Consider the following 16031-nt stretch of genomic DNA (forward strand, 5'->3'; position numbering starts at 1 on the left):
CCCATCCCTGGCATTTCAGGCTGGTCTATGCGTTTCCTCCGATACCGCTGATAGCAAGAACCATCCAGAAAGTCAGGATAGAGAGAGTGGCAACAATTCTGGTGGCCCCTCTATGGCCCAAAAGGCCTTGGTTCGGGGCTATCACAGAACTTTGCCTAGAGGGTCCGGTAATACTGCCACAAGTCAGCAATCTTCTCTCTCAAGGGCCCCTTTTCCATCCCAATCCTCAGTGGCTAAACCTGGCAGCCTGGTTACTGAAGCAGAGATCTTAAGATCCAAAGGTCTCTCGGAAGAAGTTATAAAAACTCTTCAATGGAGTAGGAAACCAGTAACCAACACGATATATGGCAAAATATGGAAAAAATTCCTATCATGGTACGCTCCGGATATTCCTGACACCTCACACCCCAACATTGCTCGGATCCTTGATTTTCTACAGAGTGGATTGGAATTGGGTCTCAAACCTAGCACTCTTAAGGTGCAAATTTCAGCCCTAAGTTCCATATTCGACCAAGATTTAGCCTCTCATAGGTGGATCAAGAGATTCATAACTTCAGCACTCAGGCTTCACCCAAAAATTCAGTCTCAGGTCCCGGGATCTAAATGTGGTGCTCAAGGGTTTAACCCTCTCTCCCTTCGAGCCTCTATCCTCTAGCTCAATACAGACTCTCTCTCATAAGACTGCCTTCTTAGTAGCCATCACTTCAGCACGGAGAGTAGGAGAACTTCAGGCCCTTTCTATCAGGGAACCTTACATGAACGTGACCGAAGATAGGATTACGCTTCGCCTGGACCCTTCCTTTCTCCCAAAGGTAGTTACGGACTTCCATCGTTACCAGGAAATCATCCTTCCCTCCTTCTGCCAGAATCCTTCCAATCCAAAGGAAACAGAGTTCCACCTCCTAGATGTCCGAAGAGTTGTTCTCTATTATCTTCAACAAACTGAGTCTTGGAGATTGGATGGAAACCTATTTATACAACACTCAGGGCAGAACAGAGGAAGGAAGGCGGCTAAGTCCACTATAGCAAACTGGATCAAAAAGGCAATTGGGGAAGCTTATAGCAATCAACAAATGAATCCACCGATTGCCTTTAAAGCTCATTCTACCAGATCCACATCAACTTCATGGGCCGAAAGAGCGGGCGCTTCTACTGAGCAGATTTGCAGGGCAGCTACATGGTCTTCCCTTCATACGTTCTCTAAACATTATAGATTAGACTTATCATCCACTAGGGGTTTAGCCTTTGGTAGGAAAGTCCTACAAGCTATTGTCCCTCCCTAATGAAATATCGTTGGTATTCCTCCAATGCTGTCGTGGAAGGCGTATTGAGAAAATAGAATTAGTCCTTACCGGTAATTCAGTTTTTAGAAGCCTTCCACGACAGCACGAATTTCCCTCCCTATGGATTCCATATAACTGTCAGGTAACCATTTTTCCAGGTGATCTTGGTAAACACTGGGGATTGACGGTGGGGAGGGGCTTTTAATCTCTCTGTGTTCCTGTCCCCCAATAGGGCGTGGACAACATCCTCCAATGCTGTCATGGAAGGCTTCTAGAAACCGAATTACCGGTAAAGACTAATTCTATTTTCAAGAGATGAAAGTGGCTTTGTGTAGGCAACCGAACCTGGTTGCCCTTAACTTCAAGAAAGAGTTTATACTCCAGACAGATGACTCAGATGTCAGTTTGGGAGCAGTCCTTTCCCAGGAGATACACGGAGAGGAGCACCCTGTCCTCTACCTGAGTAGGAAGCTGTCGTCCTGCGAGAAAAATTATGCGGTCATAGAGAAGGAGTGCTTGGCCATAAAGTGGGCAGTGGACACGTTGCGGTACTATCTGCTAGGTCAAAAATTTAAGTTGGTATCCGACCATGCCCCACTCAGATGGATGAGGGAAACAAAGGGGAAAAATGCCAGAGTCACCCGCTGGTTTTTAGCCCTACAGAATTTCAACTTCCATGTGGAACATAGAGCAGGGAAGCTACATGGTAATGCTATCGAGAATCCCCTGTCTAGTGGTAGAAGGTGCCAAGCCCCACGGCTTTAGGCAGAGGGGGGAGGTATGTAAGGTGGCTAATGGTCTTGTAGTCGATGGAAGGTATGTATCCCAGAGATGGCTGGTCTCTGTGATGTAACCCAGTGTGTTTTCTCTAGTGCACGCATGCACTAAGAGGATTAATTGGTGCAGCTGGGAGCCAGGGTATGGGTTGCTAGGAGAGATGGGCGGGTCCAGCAACCCACATACCTCTCCTCTGGGTGTGGTTAACAGCCTATAAAATGGAGGCTGTTGTTTGACACGTGGTCTCTGTGTTTGGAAGGAGAAGGCCTCCTGTGTGTGGTTGGCTCCAGACCAAGCCAGGAAACTGGACATTATGCAGCCTGTGTGCGCACAGTGCTGATTGAGCAGAGACCTGCTGAGGACACTTTACTTTGTTTGCCTGAACTAAAGGCTGTTTGTTTTTCTTTTCTTGCTTGTTGGTTTATGATGCAATAAACCAACATGGACTCTTAAAGGAACATGCTCCTTTTTTTCCTCCCGTCGCACCCAAGTGAGTAAAACCCCTACAGTATATACTCGAGTATAAGCTGAGGGGGGTTTTTCAGCATAAAAAATGTGCTAAAAAATTCGGCTTATGCACTTGCCCGGTGCTGACGCCGGCCCTGATATACAAGCTGGAAGAACTGTGGTGGGATGCGGGACTGAGCCCTCAAATCGGGACAGTCCAGCTGAATATGGGACAGTTGGGAGCTATGCACAGTGAAGGAAATAATTATTTGATCCCTTGCTGTTTTTGTAAGTTTGCCCACTGACAAAGTTTTGAACAGTCTATAATTTTAAGGGTAGATTAATTTTAATATTGAGAGATAGAATATTTAAAAAAAAAATCAAGAAAATCACATTGTATAAATTAGATAAATTTATTTGCAGTGAGAAATAAGTATTTGATCCCTCTGGCAAACAACACTTAATACTTGATGGCAAAACCCTTGTTGGCAAGCACAGCAGTCAGATGTTTTTTGTAGTCAATGATGAGGTTTGTGCACGTCAGGAGGAATTTTGGTCCACTCCTCTTTGCAGATAATCTCTAAAATCATTAAGATTTTGAGGCTGTCTTGGCAACTCTGAGCTTCAACTCCCTCCATAAGTTTTCTATGAGATTAAGGTCTGGAGACTGGCTAGGCGACTCCATGACCTTAATGTGCTTCTTTTTGAGCCACTCCTTTGTTGCCTTGGCTGTATGTTTGGGGTCATTGTCTTGCTGGAAGACCCAGCCACGACCCATTTTTAATGTCCTGGCGGAGGGAAGGAGGTTGTCACTCAGGAGTTTACGGTACATGGCTCCATCCATTCTCCCATTGATGCGGTGAAGTAGTTCTTCGCTGCTGTGTCTGCTGCAGGCACACGGGTACTCAGAGAGCAGCCATAAAGGAGCACACAGGAGCTGCTGCTGCTGAAATTACCTCACTCAGTCCAGGAGAATGAACTGATACGGTGAGCTCTCTCTCTGAATGACCAGGGAAGACAGAGGGGGCGTGTCGGCTTCGTCTCACTGCCCTGCGGGAGAAGTAGGTCTCGGCCGGGACTGCGTGATTGAGTTTCAAAATCGGGACATTTGGGAGCTATGCTTTATCTTTGTATGTTCCATTCCTAGTTGTGGTTTATAAATACTGATGGAAAATACTGATCAAAATACTCTCGTGTGAACGTGGCCTTAGGGTAGAGACACACATCACTTTCCATGTTTGGCTGAAGTGTGGCCAAATACCATATAGACACTGATTCTACTGAAAGTCGCCACTGTGTTCAAATGATCAGAAGTCTGAAGCAGCCAAAGGTATGGCGGAGTTCAAAAAACTTTTACATGGGACCTTACCATGCAGGGTTGTGGGAAAACTGCAGGCTGTATTGTGATTATGATATGGACAGAACATGCATTACTGTTCCAGTATTACCATTGTATTAGAAAATTGTTAATTATGCATTAAAGTGTTTTTTTTTTCTCCCGGCTGCAGTTTATTTATAAAAACCTAGCTTTACTCATCCTCTCGTGTCCAGCAATGGGTCTTTGCCCCTGCTCCCAGGACATCAGAAATGCAAGCATTAACAGACACCCATGATCAGAGGTTGAGACTCATTGACAGACTAGGGGAGGGTGAGCAAAGCACAGTTTGTTGTTTTAAAATAAACAGTAGCAGGGGACAGGGGATTTCTGGACAAAAAAAAAACTTTTAAAGGAGTTATCAGGGACTAGTTTATTTTTTATTTTCTGCTATGAGCAAAAAAGGCAGGTAGTTGGTAACCACCTGCCTGTTCTACTGCTGATGTTATGCTGATTCACAGCCAGCTCCCTCCTTCATAACTACGGGAAATCGGCTGTCAATCAGCATGGCGTCGGCAGTCACGCCCTGTCAACAGAGCAGCCTGGAAGAGGAAGAGCTGCTCTATGGATGTGAAGAAGCAGAATCGTCAGCAGGAGCGCTCCGTGACCGCTCTGAGCCAGCGCGGGTAGAACAGATAGGTAGTGAGCAGCTACCTGTCTGTTAGTTGTTAGGCCCATAGTAAAAACAAAAATAAATAGTCCTGGATAACCCCTTTAAGTTTATATTAAGGTCACTTAACTTTTAAATAAAGTTGCCATTTAGTTACAAGCTCTTCCCATATGTTGTATTAGGGGCTTTATAGAGGAGCACCCACAGGTGGTTCACCTCTTTTATCCAGAGTAGAAAGCGCTACTACAAAGTGTGTAATGAATTGTGTCACAACCCACTCATGTCATGAGATGCTGCTCCGAGTTCAGTTTCTACAGCAATATGAATGCTCAGTGGTCCAACAACAAGACCCTCGTAATCAGCTCAGTGTCAGAAGAATGAGAAGCAGGGTTCATTTAAAAGAGTTGTCACCTTTCAGAAAACTTTTCTCTACAGATTCAGTGTGTTGTAAAATAAACTGTGCACTTACCCTCCTCGAGTCCGGCATTATGTCTCCACTATTGCCCCAGTCTGTGTTGTCTGCATTTTTTCACGCCATGAGCCTCCATGGGAACATGAAACCATGTGATAATTTAATCATCTAATAAATGAAAGATCTATCCTGAACTATGGCAATAGGCTTATTTTATTTATTATTTTAACCCCTTTACCCCCAAAGGTGGTTTGCACATTAATGACCAGGCCAATTTTTACAATTCTGACCACTGTCACTTTATGAGGTAATTACTCTGGAACGCTTCAACGGATCCCGCTGATTCTCAGAATGTTTTTCATGACATATTGTACTTCATGATAATGATAACATTTCTTCGATGTGACTTGCGTTACCCTGTGAAAAAATCAGAAATTGAATTTTCATGCCCTTAAATCAGAGATATGTCACACAAAATAGTTAATCAATAACATTTCCCACATGTCTACTTTACATCAGCACAATTTTGGAACCAAAAACATCACATTTTAAGTGACTTTGAGGGGCCTTTATGACAGAAAATACCCAAAAGTGACACCATTCTAAAAACTGCACCCCTCAAGGTGCTCAAAACCACATTCAAGAAGTTTATTAACCCTTCAGGTGCTTCACAGGAATTTTTGGAATGTGGAAGAAAACAATGAACATTTAACTTTTTTTCACAAAAATGTTACTTTAGACCCATTTTTTTTTATTTTCACAAGGGTAAGTGGAAAAAATGGACTACGAAATTTGTTGTACAATTTCTCCTGAGCATGCCAATACCCCATATGTGGGTGAAAACCACTTTTTGGGCGCACGGCAGGGTTTAGAAGGGAAGGAGCGCCATTTGACTTTTTGAATGTAAAATTTGCTTGAATAATTAGTGGACGCCATGTCATGTTTGGAGAGCTCCTGATGTGTCTAAACAGTGGAAACCCCCCACAAGTGACACCATTTTGGAAACTAGACCCCTCAGGGATTTCATCAAGGGGTATAGTGAACATTTTGAACACAGAGGTACGACACAGAATTTGATAACATTAGGTCATCATATTGAATAAGTTGTCATTAGTCTTGAGCGCAAGTTCTCGCTACTTGAGTTTGCATCGGGTACTCGGGTATGCACCATGTATCGCGGGTGCTCAAGTGAAATGCTCGAGTCCCTGCCCAGTATGTTTCACGGTTGTTAGACACCCAAAAAAAAAAAAAGCGGGGATCGCTCGTGCATGACAGGCAGACCCCGCGTGTTTTTTTTGGCTGTATAACAGCTGCAAAACATATGGGGAGGAGACTCGAGCATGTCACTCGAGCACCCGCGATACTCCGAGCACCCAATGCATATCCGAGCACCCGATGCAAACTCAAGTAGCGAGCACTTGCGCTCAACACTAGTCTCCATATCGTCATCATTTTTTTCTTTACTTTTGAAAAAGTCCCAACCCCAACACAACCCTAACTCCAACCCTAGAGTTTATATTTTATGCCATTCCTTGTGCGGTATAAGGGATTAGATGACTTTATTGTTCGGGTCGGTGTGATTACAGAGATACCAGATTCATATCGGGTTTTTATGCTTGGCAGCTGTCACACACTAAAAGACTCTTTTTTTTTTGCAAAGACTGGTTTTATGCAATAATTTTTCCATATTTCGGCCGACAGAGTCATGTAAGGGCTTGTTTTTTTATGGGACAAGTTGACGTTTTTATTGGTACCATTTTCGGGAAAATGACATTTTTTGATCGCTTTCTATTCTGATTTTTGGGAGGCTGAATAAACAAAAGCCAACAATTCAGAAATTATTATTATTTTTTTTTTATGCCGTTCCACGTGTGCCAAAATTGATAAGGCAGCTTTATACTTCGGGTCAGAACGTTTACAGCGGTACCACATTGATATTGTTTTTTTATTTTTTGGCGCTTTTACACAATAAAAACTGTTTTATAGAAAAAATAATTTTTTTTGCATCGCTTTATTCTGAAAGCTATAACTTTTTTATTTTTCAGCTGATGGAGCTATATGGTGGCTTGTTTTTTGCGGGACAAGATGACGTTTTCAACAGTAACATTTTTATTTACATTCGTCTTTTTGATCGCGTTTTATTCCATTTTTTGTTTGGCGGTATGATGATAAAGCATTGTTTTTTATTTATTTTTTTTACTAAAGGGTTTAACTAGTGGGACAGTTTTATAGGTCAGATAGAGCAGAAAAACTTGGTACTCTTTGACAATAAGTTCCTTTTCATTTGCATTTACATAGCGTTAAATGTTTTCGGTCCTGGTACAGACCTTCATCAGAACAGAATGCTTTCAGTATGGAACTCCCAGAAAAAACGAGCTTGTGTGTGCTACAGACGTCGCTTGAGGAGAGCGCTCAGTTTTATAGGTCAGGTCGTTCCAGACGCGGCAATACCAAATATGTGTACTTTTATTGTTTGTTTCTTCATAATAATGTTTATTTATGGGTACAGTATATTTTTATTTTTTTTGGATTATTCTGTCTTTTTAAAAAACATATTTATATGATATTTTTTTTATCACTTTCTGACACTTTATTTCACTTTTATACTTTGTCCCACTATGGGACTTTGATTTTTTGCAGGCCGATCGATGCCATGTCATGACGACATCGGGTGACCATGGCAACGATCGGGACCCCGTGCTCACAGCACGGGGTCTCCGGTCCAAGGTAAGAGGGGTGCTCTTACCTCGGCTTGTCCCCGAAATGCTGCGATCGACTTCGATCACCGTATTTCGGGGGTTAATGTGCCAGGAGCGGTGAGGAACCGCTCCTGACACATAGTACCATGTGTCAGATGTTAGAATCAGCTGACACCCGGCGGTGATCGGTCATAATAATACGTACCTTGTCAATAAGGCCCAGGGCGCAGGTACAGTATGTATTATTACGCCCCAAGTCAGAATGGGGATAAAGGGTTTTTCCAGGGCAGAATCATTGAGAGAAGAAGGAATATTGATTAGTTGGAAGGTTTCTGCAAATATGAAAATCGCATATGACACATGATAACTGGTCCAGCTGTAACAGTGGTGGACTGTACTGTCGCGTTCGTGCCCCTTAAGACAACAATCACGTATGTAAATGATGTCATGCAGTTTATACATACATTGTGTCATGTGAAGTGTGAACTGTGTATTACAGTTTTAGGTGTATACATTGGTATGGTAATGTGTAATGAATAAGTAATGTTTAGTGATAAGCATAGAGTAAGATATAAGTTAGAGGGTAAGATACTGTTAGAAAAACCGTAGCACAGCTGGTAAGGTGCACCAGTAGGGTCCAAAACCAATATGGTAACAAGTAAAACTGGGAACTCAAATAGAATAAATTATATGTGAATTTTAATTGCAGTTCAGCACAATCATAAACAGATGTTTCGGTCGGCAAGACCTTCATCAATGTGTGCAGACTGTGCAAGAAAGACACGCATGGAATAGGAGAAAGACACCATAACAGGGTCACCAGACTGGGTCCAGGAGTAAGCATACAGTCTTGTGCAGGGCGAGGGGCGCGATGTCCACCGCTGGTCCATGTTTTTGAGCCTTCCTGGCATTTGGCTTTGACCAAACTTTATTGATACAGTTGGGACGCCCTGCGGTTGCAGGCTGTCACAGAACTCCTGGGTGTTGCACAGACGGATTGTCCCCAGTGGCCTCAATACATGCAGACACCTCCACCCAAGTCCACTAGATGGAGCCCTGTCAGGTATATATATATATTGGGGGGTGGAGTTCAGGAAGGCAGTCAGTGGGAATCAGTGAGTATGACACGATGCTGCAGCACCAGACAAGCTGAAGTCTGTGTGGCTGAAAGCCAGGCTAGGCCAAGGCTGCGGGCTAGCCTGGCCAGTGAGGGCCCAGAGTGTGGCCGAAGGCAAGAGGAGAAAGGAGAGAGGAGTTAAGGGGGCAGAGGAGCATCATAGGCTCACCCCGATATACAAACCGGACACCGGGTCCGCGCTTACAGGGTCCCTTTATACCCAATAGGGACCACCGGCATTCCAGGAGGACTACAAGTCCCTGGCAGACCTGAAGCTAGACCCATTACAGGACCAGGAACCAGGAAGGCCCCAGCGTTACCAGGGATAGTGGTTGCCAGCAGAAGGTCCTACTACCGAGCGACAGGTGAAGGAACAGCACGACAAATAAGCTAGGCCCAGTTGCAGGCTGGCCAGGAGCATACAGAGAGGCAGACACGGACCAGGAGGCCTTATACCCGCTCACTGGGGAGAAGTCCTGAAGTGCACCCATCCTACTGAGTACCCTGGACCGTACCTGACATCCGCACCAGTAAAGGTATTGAAGCGAATCCCCTGTCTCTGTCAGTTACTCCTGCTGTGCCATCCGCCTGCACTATAGGTCCCAGCATCACCACCATCAAACTCCACACTGCCCCGGGGGCCCGCTCCACCTGTGGGGAGCAGAAACACCTCAGCTGCCATTCCATCACTCCCCCAGAGGTCTGCAGCAGCGCTGGTAAACCTTACCAGGTACCACAGGTGGCGTCACAAACTATTTACTTTATTTTTATTTTCTATCCAAGTTCCAATCCCCTTTTTCAAGAGTAACCCCAGGGTACGGGCCCGGGAGCTGACCACCGCGACATCCCCAAAACCAGGCAAAGGCCCGGGTACCGAGTCGTCCCCATCCCCTGGGCGCGTCACAGTCATATGTTGAATTACATAACTTTTTAGTAAGTTTCCTCAGTGGAAATGCATGAAAAAGGAACATGTGTTTTAAGTGCGGATTTTCTGAATCTAATGCTAACTGTCACTATATTAGTGGTTGCAACCATGGATACCTAAGCTACTGCAATGCCCAGCACATGGGGTAAGAGATCTTGGAGATGGGAATACCCCTTTAAATAAATAGGCCTAATTAATTTTTGCATTTTCCATTGTTTTTTTGTTGAGATCTTAGTATTTTGCGCCTTTTTTTTTTGCTTGCACCATGTCTATCATTCCTTTTGCGCCTTTTTTTAAGTCTATTTTATACGAGTTCACCTGGTCTCTTTTTATGTTTGCCACAAAAAAAGTCACAAAATATGTCGCAAATGTACTGCAGTCCCCCCGGAATGATTTTATATATGGCAAGTAATTTTATGCCATTTCTGCATCATTTTATGAAACTTGCAACTTTTTGTGCTAAAGAGATGGAAAAAAACATGAAAGATAAAACTAAAGATCACTTTTGACATTTGTGCAAAATTCATAAACTGCGTACGACATTCTTGTAGCTTTTGGAGCAAAAAATGTCAAGATAAAAAAAGAAAAGTGACTTAACCAAAATAAAAACACATGGTGAATCGGGCCCTGTATATTCTGTGATAAGAAATTAGGACGTTCATACAAATTAGACTAACATTAACCAAACTGGGAAAATATCTGTGTATTTGATGGCAGGTGGCAGGAAAAAAAAAGACTCTGGTCTTTAGGGCGCATTCAGACTAGTATGTCTTTGGTCCATATGCTGTCACAGACCGCACACAAAGCAATGCAAGTGAATGGTGATAGTGAAGCACAGATGAACCAAAGGTCTGCATGACAAAAAAAACTCACAGCCTGCACAGCTCTGATTCTTTTTTTCATATAATAATCATACATTAATGGGGTTTTCCCACCAACAAAGTAAATTTTAAAGCGAACCTGTCAGCAGGATTTTGCTAAGTAAACTACAGGCAGTGTCATGTTGGTGCTGTTACACTGATTAATATGAAACCAGAGGTGAAGAAATCTGTCTCGTGGTTCTTGTGTAATCAGTGTTTGCAGTTTTGAGTTAATGATATGCCCGTGCTCCGGGGCGGGACAGTAGGCAGGGTCTTATCCTGGTGCTCCCAGATCAGAGACAGCCAGCATGTTAAATACTGCTATTAGAGATTGACAACTGACGTCAGCCGGGGGGTCATGTGCTGCCTGTGAGGGCCAGTGATAGCGCCGCTCACAGGCTGAAACAGCAGCGGGAGGTAATTAGAAAGAAGCTTCTATTCAGCATAAAAACACATTGGGCTATTTTGAATAATAGTGGACAACCCCTTTAACCGCTGGGCATCTTTGGAAACCCGAAGCTGTTAAAAGAAGCTCAATATACTGAACATATGAACAAGTCGTTTTTATATAGAAATGCACACGTTCATTCTTTTAAGTGTTTATTTAAGTGCTTTTCCAGGTGAGTTACTGAACGTAGCTGCCTGAAAAGGACAGCATGTTCACATTCACTACATACTGCAGGACTACAGCATTGCTGTATATTGTGCAAGCGACCAGACAAGTCCCTTACCGGGTCACTACAAAAGAACAAAACAAATAGTGAGAAAAAAAATTCCCTAAAATACAGAAAATTAGAAATCTGAAAAATATAGAAAAATAGCCCTACTCAGTAATGCCAAGTCCATAAAAGTCAGATTTTTCAAAATATATTATTACTTAACATATGTAATATTCGATGATAAAAAAAAAATAATAATCAGCATAATTGTTGGGGAGGGGGGTGTTGGTAAGTCTGCCAGAAAAACTGTAAGGCCACATTCAGTATTTGATCAGTATTTCACATCAGTATCTGTAAGCCAAAACCAGGAGTGGGTGATAAATACAGAAGTGGTGACGTGTTTCTATTATACTTCTCCTCTGATTGTTCCACTCCTGGTTTTCGCTTACAGATACTGATGTGAAATACTGAACGTGTGAACGTGGCCTAATAAAAAGTATTAAAAAATATATATCTACCCAAAAATAGTGCCAGTATAAACATCAGTTCGCCTCCTGCAGATCCATTGACAAAAAAATAAATTCTATCTTAGTAAATGGTGACTCAAACTAAATTTTTTTTATTTTCAAACCTCTGATACTTTTTAAAAACAGTAAAATATTTAAGAAAAAAAACCCTTCTGTATAATACAAATCTATACACTTATACGTTTAGTCCCCCTGTAGTTTACTGCCCGGACAATCCTCTTACCACACAATAAACAATGTAAAAACAAAGCCCACAAGACAGTCTCGGAAGTGCATTTCTTTCTCACCGGTGGGCTCCACTTATCTTCAGCACAGTGAACTAACTACAACTCGTCCTGCGCCAAAAAACCGTCACGTCTATGTAAAAAAAATACACCACATTCCTCCTCATCTGTGTGAGGCCGAAGGTGAGCTACAGACTCATCTCATTCTCAGCAAATACAAAGAGCAATCCTGTAATAACCCCCCCCCCCCAAAAGACTACACCTCCCATCAGCCATCACGAGTGCGCGCCTAAACCGGATGTGACGTCACCAGACCTGCTTTAAATAGCGCTGATCGGCGGCGTGACGTCCTCTTGTCATTGGTGCCATCTTAGGAAGGTAGGCTCTTCTGCTGCGCTCCCGGGTCGAGGCCTGCTCCTAATCTGCTGCCATCCTGCCTTGTACGTGGCCATCCGCTCCTTTCACTAATCTTATTGTGTCCTCTGTTCACAGGCTCGTCCTCTCAAGATGAGAGCCAAGGTAAGAGGCAATGTTCTATGGACTGCGGCTTCCGCCATGTTCGGTGCTGGTACTGCTCCTGGCGGCAGCTAATCTCTGCACTGGTGTACACGGGGGCTGTGTGCGCGATGTATACGGCAGCGGTGTGTGGTGAATCGCTTGGGCGGATGGTAGAGCGCGGAGTACCTCTGTCCTGCAGGGCTGTGGTGCAGTGTGATGTCGAGTGCGGGTGGTTACACTGGTACTGTGTGTGCTCTGCTCTGTGAGGTGTGCGGAGGGTTACATCGGTGCCGTGTGCACAGCGCTGTGCGGATGGTTACACCGGTGCTACGGTTGGTAGAGCGCCGATGTGGCGCGGTGTGCGGATGGCTACAGACGAGGTGCTGTGCGCTGTCTCTGGATGCGGCCTGTGATATTTCTAACTCTCCCGTTATTGTGTTTTTCAGTGGAGGAAGAAGCGCATGCGCAGGTACGTAGTCACTCACGTGCTGTTATCACGTGATCTGTGCTGTTCTCCCTCTTGGCTTGGCGATGTGGCTGCTGCTCCTGCCCCATCCTGCATGGCTCCATATAGTGATCCTGTAATAGTCACTAACCTACATCTTCTGCCCCACTGAGCAACTATAGGTTTAAATCTATATTAACCCTTTCAGTCTGCAGACATATTAGGCTGGGTGCACACTAGTAGGTTGTGTAACATGTCAGAAGCTGGAGAAAAGCATGTAACCGATCAGTTCAGTGCCTTATTGATATTACTGGGTGACTTAAACTAACTATTACTTTCAGTTCCACGCCATTCATTTTTTTTTTTCCTTTTTTAAACTTGGGAAAGTGCTGGTTATGCGTCTTGCAAGCAGATTGAAAAAGAAACTCTGGGCAGGGTCATAAGTTTTGCAGTGGGTGGTACGTTGCTGAGCACATATTGTAATTTAAGCTACAATGTTCTCCAGACTGACTAGTACAGCTTATATTGGTACATGGAAGCTGAAAAGATGTGTAATTAAGATGCATGCTGCTTACCCAGCGGACACTTCGATTTACACCAGTGTATGAAACCTGAGTGACTTAACCCCATTGAAGTTAACTAGCAAAGTGACCTAAACAGAGCCTTTATTTTAATCTGTTTTTGGAGAAATTGATCCACTTATGAAATTGCTAATGTGGGCCTAAACTTAAAGATAACCAGGATGCAGAGAGTGTGCACATACCCTCACAATCCGTGAACGCTGCAGATTGGACCCAACGTGCTTGGGCTATGTGAAAACCGCAGCACTCTACATTGCAAGCAAAGTGGATGGGATTTCAAGAAATCCCATGTCCACTATGTGTCTCCATGCACCTGCAGACACGGACATGTGGCGCATCTTTCCAGACTGCGGAACGTAAATTTCTCTTGTGAGGTCGCTAGTCTCCACGAGAAATTATCAGTGCAATGTATAGGATTTGGTGAATCCGCATGGCTCAATGAGCACATGCGGATTCACCTGCATACAGGGTTTTAAACACAGCCTAAAGTATACTGCATTCAAAGCACTGACAGCATTGATGGTGTGCATAGCCTAATGCTGTTGGTGATGGCTCCCTTCCCTCTAAAATCAGCCCAGGACAGGTATTGTATTAGGTTAGATTCCCAGCAAAGAAAGTGGTCTTGTCGATGGCTTTTGGGCACACATGAATTGGCCAATTGATGTGCTGAGTATCTTTTAAAAAAAAAAAATAATAACTCTAGAGCAGTAATGTAATTTCATATATTCAATGTTTGTATACTGTAGCGTTAGTGTCATTGAGTTCTGTGAAGTAATTTAAAGAGGTTGTCTACTACTTTATCATTGATTTATCCTTCGAATAGGTCTTTGGAGGTCTGAAACCCAGCACCCCACCGATCAGCTGTTCTCAGTGTGCATGACAACTGCCACTGGCCAGAACCATTCAGATGCAGAGTTGCAGTCTGATTGTGCAGTTCTCTGCCACTATCAGACTGCAGCTCTGCATTTGAATGGTTCCGGCCGCAGACACCAGGGGTGGTCAGACATTGACTATCCTAAGGCTTGGTTATCAATGATATAGTGGATAACCTTGTTAAAGAGCACGGTCACCCAGGCAAAAGTAGCCAGTTTTTGCTGTTTTGCTCCTAGAAGTTTTGTTTTTAAATCTGTTATATGGTTCCAGAGATATGGCCTTATTGTTAGGTTTATATCCTTTACAAAGGGATGGATATATCTTTAGTGTCAATGGGATCAATCCTCCTAAGCCATTTATATAGGTATGCAGGTGATGGGAAAACATGAATAGAACTGTGATTTGATGTCTATTCCAGAGGAATTCACATTTCTTTAGATTTAAATGATCTATTAAGATCTCTGCACACAGACCTCCCTGAGAATCTGCTTACAGGGTTTATTTTAAATGGTGGACTTAAGACATCAGATGGTGAATGGTAAAGTATTTTAATCAACTTCCTGCATGTCCATACAAACTGCTTAGGATGGTTGATCCTACGGACAGATTCCATTTATGCTGTGCTGCATAATTATTGAGCACTACCCCATTGCCAAAGACTATAAAAGGTAGCACTTCAGTTCCACATCTCTGCAACTGCAAAAAAAGATATAGACCTGGTAACTAGTCGTCTTTAAATTGTTGTTGCTCTGTCAATAGGACTGACTTGAGATGGCAGAGCTTTGTTCAGCTGTCTTAGTCTCTTATACAATGATTGGGGCAGTAGTACTCATGTGAACACTGTTCCATTCATGTAGGTTGCAGGACCATGTAGGTGGTACACTGTAGCCTGCCTGTAGGTGGATTCACTGACTGTACAATCCATGTGTATCACAATGCTGTGAAGTCTGGGCTTTCTAAACATGTATGACTTTGATTGCATTGGCTAAACTTTTTTTTTTTATAGACTGAAGCGTAAAAGGCGAAAGATGAGGCAGAGGTCCAAGTAAGCGTCTCTTCCATTGCTGCTTACAAGGCCTGCAAGCTAAACACAGCACTCCAGAGAAGGATGAACCTACAGCCTGTGTGTGATCTTCAAGATGCCTTCAGTCTCGGGCCTATTGGCTGTCTGCATGGATGTGCCCACCCATCTGGCTGTAGAAGCTGAACAGCCCATGATGTCTTGGACTGACACGCTAATGCCCCCCCTGCTTTCAGGAGTTGGACTTGTTAGTTTGTGATCTTGTGCAGCAAGTGTAATAAACATGTTTTTGGTAAAACCAAGCAACATCTAAATTGTATTTTATACAGGTTGGTGAATTGACAATTCTCATACAATTACCAGGGCCATTGGATTTTAAATCTGTTGGTCCAATCATTGGAAGAAATAAGTATTGCCATCTAGAGTGCAGCATGTGACTTGTCACCTTGTCAGAGGTCTGTATTAGGGCATGTCGCAATGGAATATTTCCCAGCGTTCAGTAACATTGCATTTACACTGCACAGCTGCAGTAATTAAGACTGCCAATGGACTAGAGGTTTGCTGATTAGTGTTGGTTTAATATCCTGTTTGGACAGGCTGAGTGCACTAACAGATCATGTCATGTGCATTGGAATTGCAAGTGATCGCAAAGTCACCTAAGGGTAAAAGGTTCAAATCGCCCCCTTTTTGCCCCATTA

General features: G+C 43.5%; 2 long non-coding RNA genes across 2 annotated transcripts; one reads left to right on the forward strand and one right to left on the reverse strand.

Annotated features, from left to right (window-relative positions):
- Positions 1-5107: 5107 nt before the first annotated feature.
- Positions 5108-12231, reverse strand: LOC141202274 (uncharacterized). Its single transcript, XR_012273557.1, has 2 exons — positions 11979-12231; positions 5108-5321 (listed from the first exon to the last, which is right to left on the reverse strand). It is a non-coding gene; the product is annotated as an uncharacterized lncRNA (long non-coding RNA).
- Positions 12188-15635, forward strand: LOC141202263 (uncharacterized). The gene is made up of 4 exons (XR_012273546.1): positions 12188-12293; positions 12408-12434; positions 12860-12882; positions 15319-15635. It is a non-coding gene; the product is annotated as an uncharacterized lncRNA (long non-coding RNA).
- Positions 15636-16031: the final 396 nt, after the last annotated feature.

The sequence above is a fragment of the Phyllobates terribilis genome, unplaced genomic scaffold, assembly GCF_046119375.1.
Source record: "Phyllobates terribilis strain yellow unplaced genomic scaffold, ASM4611937v1 Scaffold_2__4_contigs__length_985480577, whole genome shotgun sequence".
NCBI lineage: Eukaryota > Metazoa > Chordata > Amphibia > Anura > Dendrobatidae > Phyllobates > Phyllobates terribilis.